This window comes from Herpailurus yagouaroundi, unplaced genomic scaffold (genome assembly GCF_014898765.1).
Source record: "Herpailurus yagouaroundi ecotype Mexico unplaced genomic scaffold, PumYag 190, whole genome shotgun sequence".
NCBI classification, from domain to species: Eukaryota; Metazoa; Chordata; class Mammalia; order Carnivora; family Felidae; genus Herpailurus; species Herpailurus yagouaroundi.
In genome coordinates this window covers 8,229,884-8,235,447 of record NW_024412421.1, presented here as the reverse complement: position 1 = coordinate 8,235,447, position 5,564 = coordinate 8,229,884, and the positions used below count along the sequence as shown (strand labels likewise).

The 5,564-nt window shown below is 50.0% G+C and overlaps 1 long non-coding RNA gene across 1 annotated transcript in view; it reads right to left on the bottom strand.

Annotated features, from left to right (window-relative positions):
* Positions 1–4,828: 4,828 nt before the first annotated feature.
* LOC121010016 (uncharacterized) overlaps positions 4,829–5,564 on the bottom strand; it is a 2,710-nt gene continuing 1,974 nt past the window's right edge. Inside the window, exon 2 of the long non-coding RNA XR_005780966.1 lies at positions 4,829–4,947. This is a non-coding gene — a long non-coding RNA (uncharacterized LOC121010016). The remainder of the gene's footprint in view (positions 4,948–5,564) is intronic.

The following is a 5,564-nucleotide window of genomic DNA, read 5'->3' as shown; positions in this document are numbered from 1 at the left end:
AGATAATGAAGGTTACAGGAGGTCATAAGGATGAGACACAAATCCGGTAAAATTGGGGCCTTCGTGTGGACCACTTGCCCACATGGAGAAGAAGCCACGTGAGGACACAGCATGATGGCGGCCATCTACAAACCCGGAAGAGGGTCTTCACCAGAAATTCGATTGGCTGGCGCCTTGATCTTGAACTTCTCAGCGTCCGGAAGTGCAAGAAAATACATCTGTGTTGTTTAAGCGCCCCGTCTATGGTGTTTGTTATGGCACACCAAGCTGACTAATGCACCGACCGGTTAAAGTTCTCTATTCTTACTGTTTATATGTCCATCCTCTCAATGAGGCTCTGAAGGTCTTTGGCGATAGATCCCGTGACTCATCTGGTTTGGTATACCGGGGGCTTCGCGCATTGCCTGGAGTAACAGTGGATGCTCGTTAAATACCTGTTAAAGACATGGCTTTGCGTGTCAAGAGAGCCCTGGGCCCTTCCTTGTCCTAGTTTGACCCCTTCTATGCTCTGTAACCTTGGACAAGTCACTTACTCCCTCTGGACCTCGGACAAGTCAGACTCCCCTTCCGCAGCACATCGGGTTGGACTGGATGATTTCCAGGGAGACTGTGAGTTGGCCTTTAATCAAAGATTGAGGTGGAGAGAGCAAGGCCAGGGGACGAGTAGCTACCAGGATGAGACGGCTGTCTTTCCCAACCCCGGGCAGCAGGAAAAGGCTCAGAATGCTGTTGAGCCGTCAGAAAGCTGCCCAGATGGGCTCACCAGATAGCTTGAGTTGGGGGTCAGGGGAGTGCAGGACTCACGGCAGAGGGGCACATGGGTGGTGTTGGAGCTCTGGTTCCTGTCTGCCCATTGGGGTTGGAGAAGAGCCGTGGGACCTCCTTCCAGAGCTCAGGGAGGTGGGTAAGAAGGAGAACCTGATGGGTTTGGAATCCCAAGCCCAGAGTTGGCTGAAACAGATATGACTGTTCGCCGAGTTGGGTGATCGTGAACAGCCTTACCTCTGGCACCACCAGGAGTGGGCGTTTGCTGCTCAAGTCCCAGCCCTAAGTTCGGCCTGCGTAGCGGGCTCAGTGAGGGGGCGCTCCAACACCATTTCTGCCAGGCCTCCCTGGAGAGCCAGGAATGCTTCTTGGGTATTCTCCCACCCAGCCAGCCTCGCTAACTCCCTCACGACCTTGAACCTGTCGCGCCAACTCTGAGCCTCAGTGTCCACCTCGGGAAGAAACATAATCAACAGCTGCCTCTGCCAGCACAAGTGTTTGATTTGTTTGTTTGGGCCGCTTCTCCACAGGCGCTGAGCTGACAGGGTAACTAAACCCTCCCAGACAGACAGGCAGCAAGTTCGCCCGATGGAACAGAACGCTGGAGACAACCTAAGTACACTCCGGTACGTCCGTGCGACGGACCGTTTTGCCGTCATCAGATGCTCTTGTCTGTTTCCAGACAATATACAGAGGCTGATGGCGGTTTTGCAAGATGTGTGCGTGCGCGCACGCACAACAGAGCAAGTTCACGTCTTTAACGCATCTGTGAGGTCATAGGCTTTAGGAAGCGCACGGAGCTCCTATCTGTACTCTCAGCAAGTCCAGGATGGGGCAAATTACCTAACCTCACTCTTGGCCTCAGTTTCCTTTTCTGTAAAGTGGGGGTGATATGGACGCCTAGCAGCCTCATCTAGTTGTTATACAAACTAACTGAGTCGGGGCGCCTGGGTGGCTCAGTCGGTTAAGCATCTGACTTTGGCTCAGGTCATGATCCTGTGGTTTGTGAGTTCCAGCCCCGCGTTGGGCTCTGTGCTGACAGCTCACAGCCTGGAGCCTGCTTCGGATTCTGTGTCTTCCTCTCTCTCTGCCCCTCCCCTGCTGGTGCTCTGTCTCTCTCTGCCTCAAAAATAAATAAAACATTAAAAAAAATTTAATAAAATAAAAATAAAAACTGAGTTAATACAGAGTAAGTTTCTTAACACAGGCTCTTAAAAGACATCCAGTAAAATGTGAGCTGTCATGAGTTCCATAGAAGCTTATGGGGCGCCTGGGTGGCGCAGTCGGTTAAGCATCCGACTTCAGCCAGGTCACGATCTCGCGGTCCGGGAGTTCGAGCCCCTTGTCGGGCTCTGGGCTGATGGCTCAGAGCCTGGAGCCTGTTTCCGATTCTGTGTCTCCTTCTGTCTCTGCCCCTCGCCCGTTCATGCTCTCTCTCTGTCCCAAAAATAAATAAACGTTGGAAAAAAAAATTAAAAAAAAAACAAAAAACGGGGGGGGGGGGCAGGATTTGTCACAAAATGATAACCACAGTCACCAATGGTTTGTATTACATAAGTGCGAGCCAAACAAAAAAGGTGACTTGTTTTTATGTCGTTTTGTTTTGTTTTGTTTTGTTTTGTTTTGTTTTGTTTTGTTTTAAGGAAGGAAAAGAGCACAAGGATGGGGCAGGGCTTATATATTTTCTGCATGGAAAGATGTCCAAAATCTCTTGGGAAAGTGAAAAAGTGAGCTCACCAACAGTCCGCAGGGTGGGAGGTCAAGTTGCCCAATGAAACGCTGGTTCGCTCGCGAAATGAAAAATCTCCGCCAAAGAATAGGTCCCACTTCTCACAGTGGGGATCTCAGGAGCAGGACCGGGACAGGACAGGGAGGCCGGTGACGCTCCCAGAGCACAAAACCTGCACTTGCCCCACCCTGGGAGCTAGGGGTCCTTCAACGTGTCCCCTGTCTGCCGCATTCCCCGCCCCCATTCCCCTGCAGGCTCAGGGTCCCGCAGGACCTGCTGCAAACTTGCACTCGCTCTGGGGCGCCTGGGTGGCTCCTTCTCTCTGTTTTCTACATTGTTTACTCTTCTACTTATTTTCACCCTTATTCTTTATTTCTGCGTGGGGTTACTCTTCGTCATAATACTAAAGAGCTGTCTATTGAAACAACAGAATTGTTCTGCCGATGATTTTTGCATTTCTGTTGTTTGGTTTTCTTTCACGTTTTCTCTCATGTGTATTTCATCCATCGGGTACCAAGAAAGATGTACGACACTAAAAACGGACACAGTTACCCATTTGGATCCCCGGTGTGGAGTCACCTGCCCCCCCCCAACCTGCCTAGGCCCCGTAGTGCAGTATTTGCTCTGTGAAATAACCCTGCCCTTTTGAGCACTCCCTGTGTGCTGGGCCCTGTGCTGTCACATCGATTAGCTCAGCTAACCTTTCTACAGCCGTCCCATCTAGGGTGGGTGAATATCCCCATTTTAAGATGGGCAACATGACAGGGCGCCTGGGTGGCTCAGTCGGTTGAGCGTCCGACTTCGGCTCAGGTCACGATCTCGCGGTCCGTGGGATCAAGCCCCGCGTCGGGCTCTGTGCTGGCAGCTCAGAGCCTGGAGCCTCCTTCGGATTCTGTGTCTCCCTCTCTCTCTGCCCCTCCCCTGCTGGCTCTGTGTCTCTTTCTCAAATAATAAACATTAAAAAAATAAAATAAAAAAAAATATGGGCAACACGAAGTTCGGAGTTCAGAGACCTCAAGAGGCTTGCTCAGGGTTGCACAGCTAGTAAGAAATGGAGGAGGGACTTGAGCCCTTGGAGTCAGTCCCTGGAGCTTATACCTTCAAAAGATACCCCGCGTGGCTCTGCTGAGCCCGCATTTGCCCATATAACTGCATCTTCAGCCGTCCTACCCCGGGATGCCCCTGGCACTTTTTTTTCTTTTCTTTTTTTCCTTTTGGTGGCTCCATATGCAACAGGTCTAATGCGAATGTGATGTGGCAAAGAACCCAAATATTCCACCAAGCAAACCCCACTCTCTGCCCCATCCCTGGGTCGCACCAAAGGTTTTTCTTTTCTTTTCTTTTTTTTTTCTTTTCCTCTCTTTTGTGGCCAGGCCTCATTTCTGACTTGATGGGAACATTTGTAATAGATAATCAAATGCTGATACGTTGCAAGGGACAATGCCTTATTTGTTAAATATAAATGAACATGAACACGGGTCCTCTGTGCCAGGAAGGCAAAGGGTTCGGACGCCTTTTCAGAGGGACAGGCTGAGCCCCAGGAAAGAAAGCCGGGAGCCCCGAAAGGGTCTGGTCTAGGACGGTGATCGTCCGACAGCTCTTGTGTGACAAGATACATAGTTTCTTTTCAGCAACAGGCAGATTATTGGTTACTATAGTTTCCCTAATGCTCAAATACAGCTCAGGCCTAAGCTGAACAGAATAGGTTAAAAGGTGCCGAAGTTTGGCCCGGGAAGCCACATGTTGAGAATCAGACACCAAACAAAGCAAAAAGCACATCTCCCTGGTCTTTGATGTCTTTTCTGAGGGATGTAGACTAAGAAAAATACAACCGGTGCTCAGGCCAGGGGCTTGATGGGCCCCTGTGACAATGGCCGGCAGAGTGGGGGCTGAACACAATGCCGAGACAATGTCCCCAATCCCAGGCGTCCCTGGGCGCGCCATTCGTTCACAAACACTCCGCTGGAAAGACCATTTTAGCCCCCCGTTTCTTAGAAAGTTCCTGCTGGCCTCCCCGGCCCAGCTGAACCGCCTGCCTTCCCGACCAGACCTTTTTACAAGGACCCTTCTGAGAGCTGCGACTTTCTCCCTAAAATGCCCCTGCCCCCCAGCCGCGTACACAAGGCCACACTTAGCACCATTTTGCCCCCACTTGTTTTAAATTCTCCTGGATCTGCATAAACCTCTTTTCTCAACTTCTGACAAAGAGAGAGGCTTTCTCCCCTCAAATAATTCCTCCTGGCTCTAAAATATTGCCTCGCGCAGCCCTTGGAGGCGACCGTGTGATGTTTTTCATAAACGGGATTAAATTAACCACTATTTATGCCGGCGATGTGGGTTTCTCCTCTTCTGCCGGGATCGGTTTATTTCATTTCGCTTTTTATTTAAATTTAGGGAGCAGATAAGTGTGCTTTCACATCGAGAGATCTCCATCCACCTCCAGCCTGCTGCATCTGGGAAAGTAAGTATGTGGGAGATTATGAGAGAGAGAGAGAGAGAGAGAGAGAGAGAGAGACAAGCTTACCCATGGAGTTCTGAATGTTTTTTGGTGGTTGTTGCAGCATTGTGTTCCGAGTTGTCATTAGTTCTTTATGATGTTTCATGAAAAATATCTAATTGTAACAACTGTATTCCTCGAGCGAACATATTCCTTGATTTGAAGCACTCACAATGGCCATAGGATAACTGTCCTTGAATTTGAGCCCTTTGTGGGCCGTCAATAGGCTTACAATGTGCTGAATTAGCAGGCATATTAATGGGCCCATGCAATAGGCACCCATTCTGCAGCCTCAAATCTTCTTATGCAAATACCCCATGAATTCAGTTCAAAGAGCTGCCTTCAAAATGAGCCGAGCACCCCCCTCAGGAGGGACCCCCGGGCGAAAGTGACATGAGAAAAGTTTGGACACTTGTTTTTATAACTGGACATGATCTTGTTATCATAATCTGATACTGGTCACTTGCATGGCCGGCTTGTAGGATTTTAAACCCTTAACAGAGAGAGATAATCTTGGCCTTTGTAGGAGTGTGGACAGAATCCTGGCGTGCGGGGGGGGGGGGGGGGGGGGGG